General features: G+C 38.8%; 1 protein-coding gene across 1 annotated transcript in view; it reads left to right on the forward strand.

Annotated features, from left to right (window-relative positions):
• The window catches only part of NXPH1 (neurexophilin 1), a 365,275-nt gene that overhangs the window by 336,328 nt on the left and 4,217 nt on the right, over positions 1–24,730 (forward strand). The window lies entirely within an intron of this gene.

Consider the following 24,730-nt stretch of genomic DNA (forward strand, 5'->3'; position numbering starts at 1 on the left):
TGGCCACATCTTATAGCCCATGTTACATCTGTTCACTACCATATGGTGGTCTCTTTGCAAGTACCTTTTTGCCTTTTTTCTTGTTCACTTGCCTATTATCCACAGTTTTTCTTTGCCTAGACACCTTCAGTTAAAAGACAAGTCATGTGATGTATTGGGTGCTTCAGATACTTTGTGGAATGAAGTGAAGTATAAAGAAATAAAACCAACACAAACAGCCTAAATATTTCCAGGGTTTGCTATATGATTTAAGCATTGCAAACCTAGACACTTGCCTCTTCGACACCTACCCTTCTGAACATCATAATTAATGTTCAGTATGAAGATCCCAAGATACTCTGGGGGGTACAGTTATCAGAGAAGTATTAATTATACTCGGCATACTATACTGTACTTACTGAGCCAGAAACATGAACTAATATATTTTATGAAGATTTTAAACAACAGTGGAAAGCCCCAAAGATTTCTGACTGAATCAGAACATTCACTTCAATTAAAATATCACATTTTGTAAGCACACTGATGAATTTCAGTCTTTATGTCTTTTATACACAAATTATTTTTCTATTCGTTTTGTTTACTGGGTTCAATCACTTTCTGGGAATTTAGAAATCATTTATATCAAACATGTGCTAATAAAACACATAGCAGGTAAATATTGAGCTAATGTCATGCTATATATCTTAACCAGCAGGCTGCCAAACAGTTGAACTTACTGCGTCCAGAAACCATTCAACTGACTATGTTGGCTGAATAATTTTATGACCAGTAATAAGGCTCACACATTATCCATGCTAAGAGAGGGGTAATCAAATCTTATGCTTCAGGGCATAAATTAATCACCACAGGGGTCAGAAAAGAATCTCTTTTACCCTATAAACAGAATTGAATAATTAGGCAGTGACTGTATTGATGTTTTTAAAGCCTTCTTCTTAAGGATCAGCATTGGTTTTAAGAACAATTCCGAGACTTCGTGGGGGTGTTGGAGATCTTGATTAGAAGAGGAGGGTGCTGCCAGTTGAGCAGTTCATTCTGGCAGGCAGGCAGGTTGGGCAGCTTCCTGATACCACACTGTTCAACTTGATTTTCATTAAAAGCTCAAAGTGCCTGCTGTTAAAATATCTCCAGGCAGCTGGGGCAAATGGGCCTCCTTGCCTATCTTGAGGTGAAGTTTTATCTGTTAATCAAGTTTCCTTGTAAGGTGGTGGTGGGAGGGTGGAGTTTTACTAATGTGGGAGGTTCATTCTCTTTCTTCTATGATTCGTGTTTTACATTTAAAAAACACATATTTCTCTAGGATTGGGGAATTAAACCTTGAGTTTTTAATTTTTATTTTTTTAGTAAAATAGGCTCAAGGGGAAACTTGTTAACTTAGTGACATCGAAGGTCAAGTGTGATCAACTGCCAAACACTTAAATCTTTGTGCATTTGCCCACATGGTTATTGAATGGAGCATGTCAAACATGATTTTGTGAAAATGCAAGGATACTATGTTTCATGGAAAATAAATTTTACTTCCTATATCCTGCTGCTGCCCACCCCATATATTCAGCAGTTTTAAATTTAGATAAAGCAAAATAACTTTCAAGTCATATCCCAGGAGTGTTTCTAGTCAAAGAAAAACTGAAGAATGAATCATTTCCAAATAATGACTGTGCACAAGTGACCTCAATATTCGATACTCCTGGAGTTGAAAACAAAATCTTTATTGACATACCTATTTATTGACTCCACTAGCCTTCTAGATGTTTGTATATTTGGTTTTCTTTGCCTTTTCTCTGTTTTCACTTGAAGCCAGTCAAATATTGTTGTATGGCCAGTCCAGCAGTGGGTCAAACATATTTACTTATAATCAAAATAGTATGATTTTCCATCAAAGGATTTACTGTATTCTTCTTATAAACCTGACACTGAGACAGGCAATTGACATGAAGGCAGTAACTTTTCCCTGTAGACATTCCAAATCTGGTTGGGGACATAGGGCAGACCCACTTCATATGGTTCAGTCATGTTACTAAGTGTCAAGTTGAGTGTCAGTGAGGCCTTGGTATGTTCAGAAAGAGCGATAATCATGGTCTGGCATGATTCACGACAGGGAGCTAGATGACCTCTGGACCTGAAGAGTATGCGCGCTGTGCTCTTCATGTAGGAAAAGGGGTATTATGTAAGGGCATGAGAGTGTGCATGGATGTGTGTACATGTGTGTATGTGTGTACATGCATGTGTGGGATGCACGCGAAGGGGGATGCAGCTGCTGCAGAATGAACAAAGACTTGAACTCTAGAAGGAGCTGAGAATGATCTGGGAAGGACCATGAATTTTTTTTTTTTTTTTGCTCAATTATCAGATAACAACATTTCTTTTTTTTTAAATTGGTTAAATGAGTAATTAAGTTTATTTGTGGCTGTGCTGGCTCTTCATTGCTGTGCACAGGCTTTCTCTAGCTGGGGTGAGCTACTCTCAAGTTGCAGTGCTCGGGCTTCTCCTTGCAGTGGCTTCTTGTCTTGTGATGGAGTGCAAGCTCCAGGGTGTGGGCTCAGTAGTTGTGGTGCACGGGCTTAGTTGCTCCTCAGCCTGTGGGATCTTCCTGGACCAGGGATGAGACTCGTGTCCCCTGCAATCGTAGGCAGATTACTATCCACTGTGCCACCAGGGAAGTCCTGGAATATGTTTTAATGATAATCGGGCACACATTTAGGTAGGTGGAGAGAAGGCGGATCCTTGAAGAACTTGAATGCCAGGCTAAGTAATATCTTACAGAGATTGATCTTACAGAGTCAAACCACTGACTTTCTTGAGTATGTAATTGGCATGTGGAAAGCATGTTTTGGGAAGAGTGGAGATCCAACCAGTCCATCCTAAAGGAGATCAGTCCTGGGTGTTCACTGAAAGGACTGATGTTGAAGCTGAAACTCCAATACTTTGGCCACCTGATGCAAAGAACTGAGTCAATGGAGAAAACCCTGATGCTGAGAAAGATTGAGGGCAGGAGGAGAAGGGGACGACAGAGGATGAGGTGGTGGGATGGCATCACCAACTCAATGGACACGAGTTTGGGTAAACTCTGGGAGTTGGTGATGGACAGGGAGGCCTGGCGTGCTGCCGTCCATGGGGTCGCAAAGAGTCGGACATGACTGAGTGACTGAGCTGAACTAAACTGAACTGGATATGTTTGCAGTATAGAAAGTGAATTCCAGCAGAGAGGGGTTGGATCAGGTATACTCATCTGAGGGCCATCAAGTCCTGAGACAGTTATGTTTATATTATCTGCCATTCATTTTCTCATTTCACAACCAGAAAGTCTACTTGATCATATTGTCTGTTTGGGTTTTTTTGTTTGTTTATTTTATTTTTCTGGAAGCTCAAGGTTGTCCTTTGTCAGAAGAGAGATGAGAGGTCCGGTTTGATTTACGGAATGTGTGCTAATGTATCCACAACACTGGTATTGCCTAAGCGCTAGATTCAAGGATCTTTATGATTAGATTGACAGTGAACACAATTAAGTATGTGTCCCTAAATCAATTTTGTATCCAGTATGCTTAATTTCAGGATCGGTTCTCTCTCTTCTTTTTATTTTTCAGCAAAATATCCAACATTTTACAAGGCTGTTTTCCTGAATTAAGCATACATTAAATATCTCATCTAGATAATAAATCTTTATGTCAGCAGCTATCGTAATCTTGCCAGATTTCATATTGCTACATTTTCATGACACTAAGATAGCAAAGTAAATCAACTGCTCAGACAAATGAGCAGTTCAAACTTCTCTGAAAAGTCTGCCAATATTGGTAGAGTGTCCACTGAATAAAGAATTCTTCCCTCTGTCTGTTGGGAAGATACAAAGAATTAAATGAGTAGTCCACCCTTAGTAAGACTGCAGCAGAAAGAGGGGAAAAGGAAAAGCAGAAATTAGAAATTAAACTAAAACCTAAAAGACCCCTAAAATAGTAATAGCTCTGGGTCGAATAATTACTGTGTACCAGACACTTCATAGACATCTCACTAACTTCTCATATCCGCCCTATGGGTCATAGTATCAGCATCTCTAACCTTGCAGACCAGCAATCTGAGGCCCAGAGAGGTTAGCTATCTTGTTCATAGTGAGACAATGGCAGAACCAGGAGTTAAACTTGTGGCTCTCTAACTTTTGAACCAGGTTTCTTTTCAGGCTGCTATGATTATTTATGAGAAGGCAAAAAATGCCAAAATTATTGTTTTTTAATTCCAAATAAAATGATGGGGAGGCTATTTAGAGTTATGATTTGAAGTCATGAAAAAAAAAAAAGTAACACAGATTAGGAAAGAGTCTTTAGGAGAACAGTCCATACTGGGAAAAAGGCAGACTTGTAATCAGAATACAACAGACTACCAGTGTGGGGCAGTATATGGGAATAGTTAATTGAAGTGAATGATGAAGGGATATATGTCCCCAAATTAAAACATTACTAGGACTTAAAATCCTGATTAGACTATTCAGTGCTGGGCACATATGATGTGATTGACATAATCATATTGAGGTGATGCTGACCACATGCATATTGTGGTGCTGAGCACTGATGGGGGCTCTTGTGGTGAAGACAACAAAGGGGAAAAGTAGATAGGGAGATAGAGCTGGTTGCTTTCGGGATTAACCTCAAATCATTCTCTAAAACTTTCCTTACAGTAGCAAACGTCAAGCATCCGCCTATCAATGCAGGAGACGCTAGTTCAACCCTGGGTTGGGAAGATCCCCTGGAAAAGGAAATGGCAACCCACTCCAACGTTCTTGCCTGGGGAATCCCATGAAGAGAGGAGCCTGGAGGGCTGCAGTCCATGGGGTCGCAAAGAGTCAGAGGCAACTGACATACACACACTGCACTGAGGCATACAGTTGACCCTTGAACAACATGGGTTTGAACTTTTCATATCTGTATATACACAGAATTTTTTCAGTAGTAAATACTACAGTACCATTCCATCTATGGTTGAATCCATGGATGTCGAGGAACTGCAAATTCGGAGGGCCTACTACAAGTTTTATGGGGATTAAAAAAAAATTATTGGAGTATAGTTGATTTACAATGTTGTATTAGTTTCAGTTGTACAGAAGATATACAAATATTCACTATTTTTTAGATTCTTTTCTCATATAAGCCATTACAGAGTACTGAGTAGAGTTGCATGCACTGTATATTGTGTGTACAGTGTGCTATCCAGGTCCTTATTAGTTATCTATTTTATATATAGTGGTGTGTATATGTTGATATCTATGGGGATTTTGACTATACTGAGGATCTGCCTCTAACCCTCATAGTGTTCAAGGATAACTTGTATTTGTGTTGTAGGCTGATGAATGGCGAAGTGTAACTGATGAAGAAAAGAGGATGGATATTCAGCTAGTATGCTCTAGTATTAAACTATTTAAATACTGTTGTACTGGTAAATCGGAGAAGGCAATGGAAACCCACTCCAGTACTCTTGCCTGGAAAATCCCATGGACGGAGGAGCCTGGTGGGCTGCAGTCCATGGGGTTGTGAAGAGTCAGACATGACTGAGCGACTTCCCTTTCACTTTTCACTTTCATGCATTGGAGAAGGAAATGGCAACCCACTCCAGTGTTCTTGCCTGGAGAATCCCAGGGACGGGGGAGCCTGGTGGGCTGCCATCTGTGGGGTCACACAGAGTCAGACACGACTGAAGTGATTTAGCAGCAGCAGCGGCAGCAGTACTGGTAAATGAGCACTGTCTTGAGCCATTGGAGTGTCTCCCCATAGCCCTGCCTGCTATGCTGGGCACTCTGGCCCTTCCCCCCAGGACAATTTCTTTCCCTCCCTAAAGTCCAGCACCTAAAGAGTTGACTAGCACAGCAGAAAGGCTCTGGGACACTGCCAGTTGCCCCAACACTGATCCTAGTGTTTTATAGTTATTACCCATTTCACATGCCAGAGTAATTAGTTGAATATGATAGGAAAAGTAGCCTTTTCTACTCCTACTCATGTGTTCCTATTCCTACAGCTCTCCCCCTCTACTTATCTTCCATACATAGGCTCCCAAAGGAGAATAAAATATGACTTTGGAGATGATAGATACTTTCTCTTAAATTAAGGATGCCTCCAGGTATAATCGGGGCTTCCCGGGTGATGTTAGTGGTAAAGAACCTGCCTGCCAGTGGAAGAGACATAAGTGACGTGGGTTTGATCCCTGGGTCAGGAAGATCCCCTGCAGAAGGGAATGGCAACCCGCTTCAGTATTCTTGCCTGGAGAATCCCATGGGCAGAGGAGGCTGGAGGGCTACAGTCCATAGGGGCACAAAGAGGTGGACACAACTGAGTGACTGAGAATGCATGCATGCACCAAGGATAGTCATTTCCCATCTCTTGCCCTATTTATGCTAACACTTGTGAATATAATAGAATAAGGACAAACATTTTGGTTTTTACAATATTTGTTTCTAATTATAAATGGCTTTTAGAGTAATGGAGTCTAGGTTTCCCTAATAAATGTTAAACTATAAAAAAACTGGATCATGTGTCTGTGTATGTATATGTATAGATACAAAGAAAACCCCGTATTGATGTGTGTGTACTTATATACACATTCATATATACATATTCATTTTGGCTTGATGACTAGGGTTTATTTGAAAAGTCATAACTCCTAACAATATATTAATGTATTCTTGGCACAATATTTCTTTAGTGCGTATAATATTTCTTATAATGTGACACCATTATTCCTTTGCATTTCTCCTTGAAGTGCATTTGCCTTCTCTCAAAAGAGTATTTATGTAGTCAGATTCACTGTGAAAAGGGGACCTTTCTTTGCACATATTGTATGTAAAGCAGGCATGAACTCAGCTTTTGATTAAAATGTAGTTGTGTGGCCCTCTAGCTCAGCTTTAATTGCATTTAAAATTCCTTTCTGCACCTGTTCTGAAGATCGCAAACCAATATTAATAAAGTTGGCTTAGAGCAGTGCAGCACCTGAGTGGTAGGTTCTTGACAAAGTTATTTACCTAGCTAGAGTTTCATTTCAAAGTTAACATGATTCTGTGCTACTTGACTAAAGCACTCATCTGAAAACTGTTAGACACTTTAACCCAATTTAATTTATTCCCTGAAAGTTTAATCCCCTGCTGAAAAGAGTAGTTGCAAATTTTCCAGAGTCACAATCCACTGAAGTGAAAAATGTTTAATGACATCATAGGTACTGAACTTCAAGAGTTTAGTTAAAAATCTTCAAAATGTAAAACAGGGGGCAAGAGTTAATAGGATATTTTATATAGTTATATTTCAATCCTATTCCAAATCCTTCTAAAGCCCCTTGCATCTCTACCATTAAAGCTGTACAAAATGAGTTACTTAGACATCTCCAGTGAATAGAGGAGAAAAGAAAAAACAAAAAACAAAACACTTAAATTTTAAACCCTACAAACAAATCTCTTCTGAGCTTTGACATTTAAGTGGCTCATTCAGTCATTTTACGTTTTATAAAACCCTCTTTGTAGTCACATCAACCAAACAAAGCAAATATTAAGCGCCAACCATCCACAGTGTCCTGTGTAACTGTACAAGAAAGCAGCCCACAGGGCACAGCACAGAATGCTTTGGCACCCACGAAACAAACCCAGACTCGGTTTTATACAGTTAAATTGTGCAACAGAAGTCTATTTATTGGTTATTAAAATATTTTTGGTCTGACTGCCAGAGAATGAGGATAAAAACAGGGGAGGAGAGAAAATAAAATCAATTGACTTTGTTTTTGGCACAGTAGAAAGCATTTTGGTACTCTTTATAGTCTCCTAAAAATCTAATTATTCATTTGGCAGTTGTACCTCTACAGCATAACTGGATAGTTGTTTTAAAATATGCAAAGCACAGATTTCAGATTTAATAGGTGATAATGATCGCGTTATAGCCTGTCAGGTCATGGCCTATTTGGCCTAGTTACAGAGATATTGCTTCATGGTTCAGTGCTTGAGAGCTGATGATGGCTCCAGGCCAACAAAGGTGTCATTGACATAATAGAAAGTAAGGGTTTCTCTGGAACTCTAATGGGATGCTCTGTAAAGAATACATCAAAAATGTCATGGCTTAAAGAGTACCACTCTGATTGGGTCAATGGATGGTATTTTCCTATACTGTATCATTAAAAAAGAATGGAAAGAGGAGAAAGAAAAGGAAAGTTTAAGTCTGTAGCTTCAATCAAGTTTCTTTGTAAAGTCATAATTTCACATTCTAAAACCAAGATTATGTGTGAAAATTGTATTGTGTTTGGAGTATTACCACTTCAAAAGGATACCAGTGCGCTGTTGCCAGAGTGACTTGGAATGTCACCATTTAGGCAGTTCCCCTAGACCAGGGCATTTGCCTTAAGAGCTGGGATGTGAGCCTGTGGCCTGGCTCCAGAGTCCCTGCTTTTACCACTATGCCAAGATACCTCAAATGTGCATTTTTTCCTACATGAGTTGAAATTTTGAATATTAAATTGTTTTGTACAAAATAACCACATGGATCCATATAACCATCTTGATGAGTTTTAAAAAAATAGAGCAAGTATTATTAACATCTACCATTTACTGAAAAGAAATATTCACATATATTTTCTCTAATTCTCAAAATAATGCTGGGGCAAGGTATCCATATCAATTAAGAGATTGTGGCTTTGAAATTAATTGCTATTTGGCCACGAAGCACCTTTTGTATTCATAGTTGAGTGTGCGGGTACCTAAACGCCTGGTGTGTAATGAACACTGATATGCTATCCTTTGGGGGAATGATAATTCAAGTTACACCTGAAGTTCTGTATCTAGGGTTGAAGTATGAGGATAACTCTACTTGTTGCTGTTGTTTAGTTACTAAGTTGTGTCTGACTCTTTGCGACCCCATGGGTTGCAGCACACCAGGCTCCTCTGTCCTCTGTCTCCTGGAGTTCGTTCAGATTCATGTCCATTGAGTCAGGGATGCTATCTTACTATACCTGGTCAGGGTTAGTTAGCTCATGTCCACTCAAGGAGCTGAATCACCATGCATTCTCTTAAATTAGCAAAAGAGAGTATGGTGGTGGTAACAACAGAATAGTCTGGGAATTTTGACATGGAACCTGAATGTGGCTTCTTGGATGTGTGATTCAACAGAAGTTTCCTTGCCAGCGGGTCTTAGTTTCCTCCAGTCTGTCATTGGGTTATTCGTGTCTACATCCCAGGAAGGTTGTCAGAGTTCAGTCTACTCACATAACATACTAATTTTTGATGGGAAAATAAATACTATGCAAGTGTTACTTTAAAAATCCTTCAGATTTAAACAAGGAATGTCAGCCTCAGATTGATAGTTAATCCACCAGGCTTTTTTTTTTTAAAACATTAGCTTCACTTAAACAAAATGTGAAATGAAAGAGCCATAAAATGACAAAATTAAATGAATTTATTATAAAAAATAGTAAGACAATTATATAAAATGCAAATTAATTATCTATAAAATTATATTAAATAGTCTAAATGACTTACAAGGCTATGATTTAGCATCATACAATAATCTTATTCCCTCCACTGCTACTCAAGGCATTGCTTCCTTCACTCTGAAATTCAGGAACACGATTTCCCATTATCATCTTTGTCAGTTGAAAACTCTAGAACTTTATTATACAGTTATTTTCAGCACACAAATCCAAACCGAGGAACATTTTACAAATTAAGTAGCCTATAATCTTTACATTTTACAAAAATATAAAGGACGAGAAACAGAACAAAAGACTACTGAAGGGTCATAACAACTAAATGCAATGCATGGCATTGGAATGCACCAGAAAACTTAGTAGGTGTAAAAGTGTTGTTGGGACAGTTTGATATTGTCTGTTACTAAAGTATTGGCTCCATGGTAAAGAACCTGCCTGCCAATGCAGGAGATGGGAGTTTGATCTCTGGGTTGGGAAGAATCCTGGAGAAGAAAATAGCAACCTGCTCCAGTATTCTTACCTGGGAAATCCCATGGACAGAGGAGCCTGGCAGGCTGCTGTCGGTGGGGTCACAAAAGAGTCAGATGCAATTTAGTGACTAAATAACAATAATAGATTAAATTAGAAAGTATCAAGGTTAAATTCCTCGATTTTGATAGCTGCTCATATATAAAATGTAATATCTCTTAGGAATTTGGAACTTCTTTAAGAATAAATGGGCATGATATCTCCAAATAGCACCAACACACAGACCACCCCCCCACATATATATGCACAGGCATGCATACAAACACATGCATTTACATAAATACATACATGTGCATATGTGTACATATGAATGAAAGAGAGAGCAATAAAACAACATGTAATCAAATGGAACTGATTGGTGAATTTGGGTAAAGAGTTTATGTAAGTTTCTTGCAACTTTCTGCAAATTGGAAATTATAGCTAAATTTTAAAATTGCAAAAATATATAAACACAAATACTATTTCCTGTGCAAATTCCAATTAAGATGGATCATGCTCGCAGCCCATCTAAAGAACCAAGATTACTTAGCAAAAGATGATTTCACTTATAAAGGCATTTCTTGACTATTTAAAATCAGCCTCTGCTTTGAAAAATATATATATATCACACCTTCCTTTAATATGATGTCAAACTATGAAATAGCTATTTTAACTGGAAGCAAATCACTGATACACTCGGAATAAGCTTTTTAATACAGTACATCTTGCAATACCCACACTGTCAATTCTGTTATGATTCTCAGTGTAACTTATAGTTCACATTTCCCTGGCTCTGCTTTAGTAATCTGTATTGAGAATCACCGACTTTCAAGGCTCCATAGCAGGAGGGTGGCTCCAAAATAGTAGTACCTTTATCTATGAGAGAGTATAAAGTACTGACGCTGGTTATCTAGAATGAGCAGACACAGACAGATTTGGAGTGAGTACAATGACTTCCCTGAGGTTAATTTTTGAAAGTTTAAAAAATCATAGTCACTTTTTGATGGATTTATAGAACAGAAAATCTGACAAACTTTTGCTTTAACTTACCTTTTTTTAAAAAAAAATCTTCTGAAAATAGGAACTAACAAAATTTTCCTGGAAAACAAATATAACACACTGTTTCTTTTAGAGACTAAAGAATAATTCCCTTTGTGTTATCATTTGCTTAACTGAAAACCTATGACAACAGTCTCCTCGTTTTGATTCCCTCTCTCCTCAGAATAGTCACTGTTCAGACTCAAGTGTTAGAAGGTCTGAGCCTAGGTTCATGCACTTAGTCAATCCAGGAGATCCCAAGCTGTAGCTGAGATGCACTGGGTTACTGCCTCTTTTTTTTAGGATTAGCAAATGATGGCAGGTCTCCTTCCACAAAATTAAGAGCAGAGATAAGCCAGTTCCATACTTTGCAGTTGACACCCTGGTTCCAGTTTTGGTAAACTCTGAGAAGACATAAGGTATCAGCTCTCAATAAAAGGAAGCTTTGGAACTCAAGAAGAGTGGGCTGAATACTAGGAAACCTTACCTATAGTTTTAACTCTGCCCCTAACCACCTTGGGAACTTTAGGTGAGTTACATCTGCTCTGTAAGACTCAGCTACCAAAGTCGTGAAATGATTTTCAAGGTCCCTTTCAACTTCAGATATTTTGTGATTCTCTCAACAGTCATGGATTTTAGTGACACAGACAAAAAGCAAAAGCGTCATAAGTCATACTGTATTTATACTCTGGCAACTCGAAAGCCAAAAATGTCTTTAAGTTTCCTATTTTTAATAACAGTTTACTTTGCACTGTTAATGAATATTTTTATGGCTCAATTTGAACCTTTGCAAACACATCCATGAAACTGGTTATATTATTTCACATTTATAAAACCCCACTGCATTTTCCAAGCAAGTGGACATTTCCCTAAAGAAATAGACTAACACATGCCTAACTGCCTGTTTCAAAGCAATTATTGTTTGTCAATACAAGTGGCCACTCAAATACTGCAGAGAAAATGCCCCCAGAAAGTTTGGCTGACTCTTGGTGAAGGAACTTCTGCATTACCATCCCATCAGCATTTCCTTTCATTTCTGTCTTAACATCAAATTTCTGGAAATTCAAGAGAAAAAATCCAGAAGATGGCACTCGCTGTCCTGCCATTCAAGAGACCACACTCATTGTTTCAATAAGCTTTTCTGATATTTGTAAAACTTCTAAAACACAGTTATGTTCATATAGGCATTTTGCTCTTATTCACTTTTCACTTTGACTTAAATAAAACTCACATTTATTTGGAGATTTTTGGTGTGACAGTCCTGACTGATTATAATAACCTGTAGCATCCATTCACTTGTATTTTCCTAGAAAAATATCACCTTTTTCCTTGCGTCACTGTAGATGTTTACAGAATTACACAAAGCCTCCATGAAGGCTTACAATACAAACACATTTATCTATGTCAGAAAATGAGCTGTTTATCTGCTTATGAGGTAAGCTCATCTGTGAAGGAATAGCATCATGTGTAGGTAGGCACTCCATTCAAACAGGCATTTATTCATGCAGCTGATAATTGTAGAGCACCTACCGGGAACCTGGGATTTTATGAACTGCAGTAACAATGGCTAAGGTATTGAATAACCAATCCCAACCTCATGGAGATGACAGTTGAGAGAAAGAAGATAGATGTATGGATATAGGTATGGATATATGGATAGATATATGGCTATAGGTATGGATATAGATAATAGTATTACTTTTATGAACAGATAGTACAAGGTGCTATGAGAGGATCAACCATTCCTGTAGAAACGGAGTTTAGATTGGACTGGAGGAGGTCAAGGGCTTCCCAGGTGGCACTGGTGGTAAAGAATCCACCTGCTGATGCAGGGAACATAAGACACTCGGGTTTGATTCCTGGGTTGGGAAGATCCCCTGGAGTAGGAAATGGCAACTCACTCCAGTATTCTTGCCTAGAGAATCTCATGGACAGAGGAGCCTGATGGGCTACAGTCTGTGGTGTTGCAAAGAGTTGGACATGACAAACAACTTGCACAGCACAAAGGATAACTAAGAGTTAGCTACACAAATGGGAGGGGATGGAAAGGATTCCAGGATGGAGAAGCAGCCTTTGCAAGGGTCCTAACGTTGGAAGAGATGTCTATATGGTTGCTCAGTTGTGTGCAACTCTTTGTGACCCCATGGACTATAGCCTGCCAGCTCCTCTGTCCATGGGGATTCTCCAGGCAAGAATACTGGAGTAGGCTGCTATTTTCTTCTCCAGGATATCTTCCCAATGCAGGCATTGAACCTGAATCTCCTGCATCTCAGGCAGATTCTTTACCATCTGAGCCCTGAAGTTGGAAGAAAGAGAACACATAAACAGAAAATGTCTGATGTGATCTGAACTCTGAGGACAAAGAGAAGAGAAGCCAAAAATGGAGCTAGAGATGTAGAAATATGTGGCATTGACCTAGACTCTTATCCAATCAGTTCAGTTCAGTTGCTCAGTCGTGTTCAACTCTTTGCAACTCCATGGACTGAAGCACTCCAGGCCTCCCTGTCCATCACCAACACCTGGCGTTTACTCAAACTCATGTCCATTGAGTTGGTGATGCCATCCAACCATCTCATCCTCTATTGTCCCCTTCTCCTCCCACCTTCAATCTTTCCTAGCATCAGGGTCTTTTCCAACGCGTCAGTTCTTCACATCCAGTGGCCAAAGTATTCGAGCTTCAGCTTCAACATCAGTCCTTCCAATGAATATTCAAGACTGATTTCCTTTAGGATGGACTGATTGGATCTCCTTGCAGTCCAAGGGACTCTCAAGAGTCTTCTTTTCCAATAAATAAATATAAATACCTTAACACCGAACATACCCTCTACGGGGAATCAAAGGCTCACAACAGCTTCTTTAGTTGGGTGATGACTTCGATAGCAGTTCTTTGAGCAAAGAACTTCTAGCAAAGACTAGGAGGGAGTTATTCCCTCCTAGTCTCTGCAGCTCGCAGAAGAGGTAGATCCCAGGATCTGTGTCAGTCAGCAGGTACCATGAAGTTTCCTGGTTCATCTTCTTTCTTCAAAAAGGTCTGTGACCCTTAGTGACTTAGTGACTTCAGCACCAGGAAGAGAGACAGCTGTCAGATGTCCTAGCTGCGCCCTCTAGTGGCACCTGGAGTGTTACCCAGCTCTTTTGAAAAGGATAATTAAACTCCCTCTTGGAATCTGGACGTTTGCATGTGACAAAATCGGGGAAAGGGGAGAGAGGAAATTCTACTCTAACAGTCTGTCTTTCTTTCAATTCTCCTGTGATTCCCTCTGTCCACAGTGTTCACAGCAGTTCACACTAATGCTGTGACAAGTCATTTTAAAGTACATTACAGGTCAAGGGGATCTCAGAGCTCTCCTTGCATACACACTTGCATCCAGCCTTCCTATTGTGACTTCTCTTACAGCATCCTCAGCCTCTTGGGACTCTGTTTGCTCTGTTCTCTCCATGACCCATCTCGTCTCCTCCTGTAACACAATCTGGGTGAGCATCCTTCTTTGATTTAGTGAAACTGTCCACTTAATTCCCTTGGTAACAAAAAGAGCCAAGTCCTTTTCCTTTGGGAATCTAAGCATATCATTCAGTTTTACATCTGATCAACTTTAAAGGCACAGCACCTAAATCCAGAGGCCATCTTTTCCCTTGTGTGTGAGATCTCTTTGCCTAAGCATCCCTTTCCCTCAGCACTTGGCTCTTGGAGGTGAAATTCCACATGCTGGACTTTGAGAAGCTGGGACTAGACCAAAGTAAAATATAGCCCAGGCTCTTCGTGCATCTGCTTCCCACACTGGCTGTAATTGAATAAGAGATCTGCTTTTCCCAAGTGCTAAGAGTCTTACCTGGCAGAAACAATGATCAAAGACGAGATGCTAATCTTCTCACCAGAGGGACTTTAGAAAAGAACAGATTGGTTTAAGACCTTTCAAGGGAATTGTTTTGTCATAGACATAGTGAGAAAGCTTGAAGTTCCCTCAGTCCGTGAGTTGGGTCCTCCCTGAGCTATACCCAAGTGCCATTGCGGGGCCTGTGGCTGTGGGCTGGATACTCTTTCCCACATCTTGCTGTGCCCAGGGCATGATCTAAAGATACATATTTACTCAGTGTAGAAAGCTTTTACCTAACTCAAACTCCAGCATCATCATCCTGTGATAAAAGAGTGAGGGGTCAATTCTCTCTGTTCTCAGTGGATTCCACTTCAGGAAGTTGGGGATTTCCAGCTTACAGGGCTTTTACAGGAGTGTGGAGGGACTTTATTTCTAGGATATCTGCATGCCCTTTTGTATTTCTCAGTTGTCTTTCTGCCTTGTCCACTCGGTACTTGGGAAGCTCTGAGCAGTGTTCATGTGCTGGAGTCTGATAAAAAAGAGGCCCTAGAATAATTCTGGAGTAAATTTGGATCTAAATGGTACCAGGATGATATTCCACTGTAACTAGTCTCTATTGCTTTCTTTATATAATGACTTCTTCCTCTGTCTATTAGAAGATTTTCAGATCAACCTCTGGATAATCAAAGGGTGTCGAGTAGAATATTGTCTCAAAACATCAAAGTGATTATTTCCTCAGGATTTTGAGCTTCAGTTGGATAAAGTGAACTATGATTACTACTCGGTGTGTTCTCATATACCAGTGCTGTATTTGGGAACATATGTATGTATAGGTCACTGGAAATGGCATTGAAATGTGAGTCAGTCTTTCCTCATTTGGTCCATTTTAGAGAGGTCTGTACCTTGTTTGACTTTAAGAAGCTACAAGCATCCTAAAACCTGCATGTTACATGCCTTATTATGGACAATCACTTACATTAGCCTCCAGTTCAGATCGAAAGACCCTGGATTTAACACAATTCTTCCTACATATGCAATATGTCTTTTCTTTAAAGACAGCTAGATTTACTGATGAATTAAAACCTCTTTATAGATAATGAGAAAATAACACTGAAGTGGCTTTGTTTTAGCCAAGAAATAGCTTTTCAACATGTTATTTTAAATGTTTTGTTTGTTATTATGACCAGGTACCCAGGGTTCCTCACATGGGATATTCGTTATACATTTTAAATGGACATATTGTAAAATACTAAACAAAGAAGTAACTTTTGCAATGCAAAGCTGGGTAAGGTAATCTGCAATTAAGTTTTGAGAGAATGGGTTAAGTAGGGTTATAGAGAATATAATTTTTAATTTCTCATCAATGTTAATGTGTCTATATGTCAAAACTTATATGTGTATCTATATAAAGTGTGCAGAAGGGAAGAGACAATATTTTTGTCAGATGAAAAATTCTGTTTCTCAGCAGCAGAAACAATAGATCATGGCTCTTCTCAAGGCATGCTTTTCCCCTTGCAAGTAAAGAAACAAAAACATTTCCAAGATAATTTTCATGAGAGGACCTAAAGGGGGAAAAATCAAAAGGAAAACTAATTTTCATAGTTACACAAACTTGCGAGGTGCTCAATGACCCATGACTTAGACCTAGTCTCCGACACAATAATTTGAAGGGACTTGTTGGTGTCCTATGTTAAAAGTGAACCAGCCTGCATGGAATCATGAAAACTCATGGAATAACATGCCTAAAATTCTTAGCCACTTTTTCAAACTCATAGAAACGTACCATGTTTCTAGTTTTTAAGGGTGATGTGGAATGTCCAGGCTGATCAATATATCTTCTCTTAATGTTATGCTAAAGATAAATTATTGCTTACATTTGCCAGCACTAAATTGTAACATGCAGAATCAGTGTGATCTCCTCCCACCACCTACTGCTAAAGATGACCACAGGGATGTTGCAATGATACTCATTTCCATCACAGTTTGTTTGGCCCACTTGAGCAAATATAATGTCTCCAGTGAGAAGACGGAGTTATAATAGCAGGGTGCATTCTGAAAGCCTTGTTTTCCTTTTTTTTGAAGTTTCATAACCTACCTCAGCGTGTTAGCTCTCAAGTGTTGAACTCATACTGTTTCCCCTATTTTTATTTCTGCTGCATATAAAATCATCTGTCTTCACAAAAACCCAGTGAGTGAGTTGTCATCTCTATTTTCTAGTTGAAAAAGATCTGACGGTTCAGGTTATTGGTAACAGATTTTGGGTTTAGCCCTGCAATCTCTGACTGCAAAGCCTGTTTTCTTAGTTTCTGTGCAATACAGCCTCCAGCAACGACTACGCTAGGGAAGAGGCTTGGGGTTCTTCTCCTGCTTTTCCACTGTTAATGCAGCGTGGCTGCTGCTGGATCACTGCTTTGTAGCAGAAGGAAATGATGTATTTTTGATGTATTAAAATACTAACCCATTTCCTCTGGCTTATCACATATAATACAGGCACTCTGAGAATTGTCAGTGAAGTGTAGGCTCTAAACTTGTAAGAGAGAAACCTCTGTGGGCCGCGTGTTCTACCAAAATCGTGGTTGTGGCTAAAGAATCAATGAACCCTCCCTATTGAAACTAATGTAAGTAAGAATATAAACCATGTATATAATTTATTGAGTGCTTACCCTATGCGAGGCAGTCCTTTCCTCAAGTTACAAAATGGAATAATACAGAAAAAAACATTCCCCAAAGGGGTTACAGTCCTTTTTGGGAACACTATGAAAAAGAGCCTAGCATGGCTGTGAATATCTGCATGCTTTTCCCTAAACTAGTTAAGAAAAGGTCTGGAGGAAACACGAGCTCATGTAGCTCACCTTGTGAGATATCACAATACCTGACGTGGAAAAATATCCTCGCTTTTTTGGAGAAAGAGAAAAAAAAAATCACAGAACAAAAGGAATTGAAAGATGAATGCCTATTCTGCCCAATGTAAGCCTATGGCCAGTAAAGACATTTTTAGGCATAGACTACTCAGATAGCTTATCTCATGTGAACTCTTTTTAAAAGGATCACACAAATCTATACAACCATAGAAATGAAAATCAGAAGAGGGATGAAGTTATCTGAAGCAATAATGAACAGAAAAACCAATGGAAGGAAGGCTAAAAAAAAGTCTGTGAAAGAATGTAATGATTAAGGATCCATCACAAAAGGTAACCCCAAAATAGAAATATGATACATTTACATTCTAGAATTCTATTTCCTATTTAATAAAGATGATATACCTTTATGAACTAAGAGCTATGCCTCTCAAAGACATTGTTGATTGGAAAAAATACAAAATGCCAATCATAAAATACAACACTAGTGATGTAAATATTTATACATGACAAATAGTGAAAATGTTTAGGAACAATATACATCAAAAATTTGAGGTGTTATCTTTACAGAGAGAGGAGTGGGATTATAAGGGAGCAAGGGTTGATTATGAAGATAGGCTTTTACATTTTGCTTCATAAATCCTCTAATGTTTAAATGCTTTGATAAACATATATTCATGTATAATTGTATATGATTAAAATAATTTTAAAAATAAAGGAAATACCCAGTGGAGTAATAAGCAGTAACTCTTTCACTTACCAGCAGTAATCTTGAACAAGTTCTTCTCAAGCTTCCATATCTCTGCCTGTAAGTTGAAAATAACAACATTGTGTATGAGTCAGTGAATGAGTGTGTGTGTGTTTGTGGTTTAAATGAAGTGCAATGCCATATGTAAAATGCTAATTACAGTGTCTGAAGATAGTATGCCCTTAACCAATAGCAGTTGATAGTATGTGACATGTATTCAATGTAGCAAATCATAAACTGCCAAAACAAAGTTGTAATCACCGAGCAAGGTCGTTTTGTTGATTAGTTATTCACTGATGAGAGATATTGCTTAAGCATCAGGTTATCCAGAATTTTTGTTTGGCTTAAATATTCATACAGTTGACGAAATAAATACATGATTTTCAAAGTAATCTTGAGATAATTTATATTGAACAGTAGTAGACCAACAGTAAGTGTGAGGGCTGGTAGAAATGAAAAGGCACCTTATTGCTCTTTTATAAAAAGAGATACACAGACCACCTGGAGGTGCCTCTAGTTGGAGATGTATGTGTGAAAGAGGGACCTGTTTATATAAAATCTCGTAAGGCCAGGAGCATAGTTGAAGTGTTAGTGAAGTATCTCTTCCAAAAGTGACGTCTTTCAACAATATTTTAAAAGATAATCTATATTGACATTAGGATTATAAGCCTGTAATGAAAAGATGTTAGAGAAAGCAATGTGAGAGCATAGCCCTGAGAGATATAAAGGAGAAGCTAGACCAAGGTGTCTCAACTCTTTATATGCTTACACCCCACCAGGCAAGAGCAGTCTCTTTTTTTCTAGCCCCCCACACAGGTCCTGCCCCAGACAAGCTCCCTTAATGTTAGATTCAAGCTCGGTCTTTGTTGGGTTGAAGAAAATGACCCTTGTCTTTGCACCTATTTTTGAACGTTGTCAAAAGAAACATGTGCTTTAATATGCATATTCCTAATCATGGTAAGAGTCTTTATGATTCTCAGTGTTTCTAAAGCAGTTAGACAACTCACATAATTTGTGGAAATAGTATGATTGGACTAGTGAGCGGGTCAATTCCTTTGGAGTGGGTGTTGGCCATGTCTTAAAATTTTTATTTTTGAGGCATTGGCCACTTTAAAAAGTTAATTAATTTATTTTAATTGGAGGCTAATTACTTTACAATACTGTGGTGGTGGTTTTCACCACACACATGAATCAGCCACGGGTGTACATGTGTCCCCCATCCCGAACCCCCCTTCCACCTCCCTCCCCATCCCATCCCTCTGGGTTCTCCCAGTGCACCGGCTTTGAGTGCCCTGTTTCGAGCATCAAACTTGGACTGGTGATCTGTTTCACTTATGGTAATATATATGTTTCAATGCTATTCTCTCAAGTCATCCCACCCTCGCCCTCTTCCACAGAGTCCAAAAGTCTCTTCTTTATATCTGTGTCTCTTTTGCTGTCTCGTATATAGGGTCACCATTACCATCTTTCTAAATTCCATATATATGCATTAATATACTGTATTTGTGTTTTTCTTTCTGACTTACCTCACTCTGTATAATAGGCTCCAGTTTCATCCACTTCATTAGAACTGATTTAAATGTGGTCATTTTGACTTGGAAAATTATATTCAGTTAGGAAGTATCTTTAGTGCTTTCACTGTTATAGAAAAAATGACTCTTTGTAGAAAAAAGTTCACAGTGCATTGCCTTTTTGGAATTGAGTTAGTTAGCAATTGTCAGATTTTTCTTTGGGGCTCATTTTATGCCATAGTCTTCACCACCTCTGTCAACATTCTGATATACTGATGTGAAAGGATCTTTAGGTGACTTTTCAAAAGGAACTCTTCTCTTATGTTTGTAAAATCAATGATAGAAGGTGTTCTGAGTCTAATATTTTTTTTTAAATATATTGTTTATTCAGTAAGGCTCAAAATCTATTTCAATTTTATGTGTACATTTATGTGTTTCAAAAATGAAAATTCTTCATATGTAAAGCAATATAATAGAGTGAGAAAGCCAAGAATTCTTGATTGCATCTGGGAGCAGATGTATTAAGATAGCTGCACTTCTTTTTCATCTTACATCATTTTACCATCACTAACACTTGCTTCAGGAAGTGAGTTAGTAGTTAATTTAAAAGTCTGGAGACTTCTTTTCAAGTGTTTATATACATTTTTAACTTGTTACTTTTGTATTTCTTACAGATGCAAGAAAATTCATTAATTCTCAACTTTTTCACATTCCTGCTTAGCCAATATATATCATCAAATTAAGTTAATCCTGCTCCTGAAATATCTTTTATATCCATTTTTTTCTTTCTCTTTTCCTCTGCCATTGCCTTGGTTCAGGCTCATTTACTTTCTCAAAAGAAGTATTACAATTTGTTATTTAACTAATTATTCCCTCAAGCTTTCTCCCTACCAAACTACCTTTCAATGTCCAGTCATTGATTCTTTTAGAGCCAGGATGACCTAATTAAAAACAAAATAAGACAAAATTTAAGGACTCCTCATTATCTATAAGATTAATTTCAAATATCTTCATAAATTGACCCTAGAAACTTCACAATTTGACCCTAGCCTACCTTCTTTGAAGCAAAAAGCAAAGGAGAAAAGGAAAGATAAACCCACTTAAATCCAGAGTTCCAAAGAACAGCAATAAGAGATAAGAAAGAGAGATAAGAAAGCTTTCCTCAGCTATCAATGCAAAGAAATAGAGGAAAACAATAGAATGGGAAAGACTAGAGATCTCTTCAAGAAAATTAGAGATACCAAGGAAACTTTTCATGTAAAGATGGACTCAATAAAGGACAGAAATGGTATGGACCTAACAGAAACAGAAGGTATTAAGAAGAGGTGGCAAGGATAATGGAAGAATTGTACAAAAAAGATCTTCACGACCCAGATAATCACAATGGTGTGATCACTCACCTAGTGCCAGACATCCTGGAATGTGAAGTCAAGTGGGCCTTAGGAAGCATCACTATGAACAAAGCTAGTGGAGGTGATGGAATTCCAGTAGAGCTGTTTCAAATCCTGAAAGATGATGCTGTGAAAGTGCTGCACTCAATATGCCAGCAAATTTGGAAAAGAGCAGTAGCCAGAGGGCTGGAAAAGGTCAGTTTTCATTCTGATTCCAAAGAAAGGCAATGCCAAAGAATGCGCAAACTACTGCACAATTGCACTCATCTCACACGCTAGTAAAGTAATGCTCAAAATTCTCCAAGCCAGGCTTCAACAATACATGAACAGTGATGTTCTTGATGTTCAAGCTGGTTTTAGAAAAGGCAGAGGAACCAGAGATCAAATTACCAACATCCGATGGATCATCAAAAAAGCAAGAGAGTTCCAGAAAAACATCTATTTCTGATTTATTGATTATGCAAAAGCCTTTGACTGTGTGGCTCACAATAAATTGTGGAAAATTCTGAAAGAGATGGGAATACCAGACCACCTGACCTGCCTCTTGAGAAATCTGTATGCAGGTCAGGAAGCAACAATTAGAACTGGACATGGAACAACAGACTGGTTTCAAATAGGAAAAGGAGTACATCAAGGCTGTATATTGTCACCCTGCTTATTTAACTTATATGCAGAATATATCATGAGAAACGCTGGGCTGGCTGAAGCACAAGCTGGAATCAAGATTGCCAAGAGAAATATCAATAACCTCAGATATGCAGATGATACCACCCTTATGGCAGAAAGTGAAGAAGAATTAAAGAGCCTCTTGATGAAAGTGAAAGAGGAGAGTGAAAAAGTTGGCTTAAAGCTTAACATTTGGAAAACTAAGATCATGGCATCTGGTCCCATCACTTCATTGCAAAAAGATGGGGAAACAGTGGAAATAGTGTCCGACTTTATTTGTTTGGGCTCAGAAATCACTGCAGATGGTGATTGCAGCCATGAAATTAAGACGCTTACTCTTTGGAAGGAAAGTTATGACCAACCTAGACAGCATATTAAAAAGCAGAGACATTACTTTGTAAACAAAGGTCCATCTGGTCAAGGCTATGGTTTTTCCAGTGGTCATGTATGGATGTGAGTGTTGGACTGTGAAGAAAGCTGAGCACCAAAGAATTGATGCTTTTGAACTGTGGTGTTGGAGAAGACTCTTGAGAGTCCCTTCGACTGCAAGGAGATCCAGCCAGTCTATCCTAAAGGAGATCAGTCCTGGGTGTTCATTGGAAGGACTGATGCTGAAGCTGAAACTCCAATACTTTGGTTACCTGATGTGAAGAACTGACTCATTGGTAAAGACCCTGATGCTGGGCAAAATTGAGGGCAGGAGGAGAAGTGGATGACAGAGGATGAGATGGTTGGATGGCATCACCAACTCAGTGGACATGAGTTTGGGTAAACTCCAGGAGTTGGTGATGGACAGGGAGGACTGACATGCTGCAGTTCATGGGGTCACAAAGAGTTGGACACAACTGAGCGACTCAGCTGAACTGAACTGACCTTCTTTGTGTTCTGCCAACATCTTGCAACTTCTGTTTATCCTTCCTGTCAATTCTTCCTGAAGTTCAGAGATAAGGAACTATTTTCCATTCTTACATCTGACATGTTCTTTTTCAACTTTTTACTTTTGCGTAGTATGTTCCTTATACTTAGAAGAACTTCTTTAGCCTGTTCATTATCTGTTGAAGTCTTAAACCTTTTTTTTTCTTATCTCCCAGATCTGAGTATAATCTCCTCTGTTGTATATTCTCTACCTTTTAACTTTGACCCTAAGAATATTGTACATTGTGTTGGTCACATCACTATACTCCTTGCTTAACTGATCTCACTATTAGATTGTAAACATCTTGTAAGAAAGAACCACATGTCATTTGCCTTTATATTCCTGTTATTTTACTCAATATTACCAGAATCACTTAGTTATTGAATTAATAAAGCAAGATGAATTATGGACCCTTCCTGATTTTTCACGACTGAAACTCTCCTGGACATTGCCTTGCTTCTCTCCTAGCCTAAATGAAAGGGAGAGGAAAGGAGAATAATATCAAGGCAGCGCTGGTGATTATAGCCTACTTTGATTCTGTACCCAAACTCAGACATTGCAGAGGCCTCTTGACTGCACCATTAGAAGCCTTTCACATCGCACCATTGAGGGCTAATAAATTCATTGCATTTGGTCCTTGAACAGTTTAATTCCTGAAGTTCTGCTTATGTTTTATTCATCTGAATTTTGCTAACTACTCAATTTGTCTGTTTTTAGGTTGTGGTAGCAGCCTAAATACTTTGGAAAGTATATATGTGTGTGCTAAGCCACTTTGGGGTTCCCTGGTGGCTCAGATGTTAAAGAATCTGCCTGCAGTACAGGCAACCTGGGTTCCATTGTTGGGTCAGGAAAATCCCCTGGAGAAGGAAATGGCAACCTACTCTAGTATTCTTGCCTGGGAAATACCGTGGACAGAAGAGCCCGGTGGGTGCACTATGGTCCATGGGGTGGCAAAGAGTCGAAAACTACTGATAGACTAATACTTTCACTTTCTTAGTCACTTCAGTCATATGCAACTCTTTGTGACCCTATGGACTGTAGCCTGCCCCCCGCCCATCCAGGTTCCTCAGCCCATGGGCTTCTCCAGGCAAGGATAATGGAGTGGGTTGCCATGCCCTCCTCCAGGGGATCTTCCCAACCCAGGGATCAAATCTGCCTCTTACAACTCCTGCACTGGCAGGCAGGTTCTTTACCACTGTGCCACCTGGGCATTATATATATATGTATACATATATATGTGTTTAAATGGTTTGCTTTAGGTTTTTGGGTATGTATTAATAAAAGGGAGATTTTCTTATAAAGATATCCTTGCTCTCAGATCCTATTGTCTGTTATTCATTTACATAAAATATTACCCTTGGAATTCAGAGGTAAATTGTTTGAGGATGATAATAGTTAGAAACACTGATGCTGAACACTCATCGTGTCCAGGTACTGTCCTTCCATGCTTTTAATGGACTGTCCGTCCAGGTTAATTCTTCAAACAGCCATGTGAGGAAAAGGGATATCATTTTTCTACTCTGTGGAAGAGAAATACAGAAATGTACACAAGTCAAGCAACTGGCCCAGATCATACAGCTGTGCAGGATCATAGCCTGCATTGGGATTCAGAGTGTCTGACTCCAGAGATTGCACTCATAATTACTACAGCTGTGGAGAGTATAATTTAGATGTAAATTTCTATTCTGCCTGAAAATCAGAGGTTGTTCTGCTGTCAGAATCTTAGCATCCTGTTAAATAGATTCATTTTTTTTCCCTTGAAACCTGCCCCTTCCTTTTTTTTTTTTTCCTTCTTTCTCTTTTACTCCCTATATTCTGCTAGTAAATGCACTCTAAGTCCTTTTCACT

Source organism: Ovis aries, chromosome 4 (assembly GCF_016772045.2).
Source record: "Ovis aries strain OAR_USU_Benz2616 breed Rambouillet chromosome 4, ARS-UI_Ramb_v3.0, whole genome shotgun sequence".
In the NCBI taxonomy this organism is placed as follows: domain Eukaryota; kingdom Metazoa; phylum Chordata; class Mammalia; order Artiodactyla; family Bovidae; genus Ovis; species Ovis aries.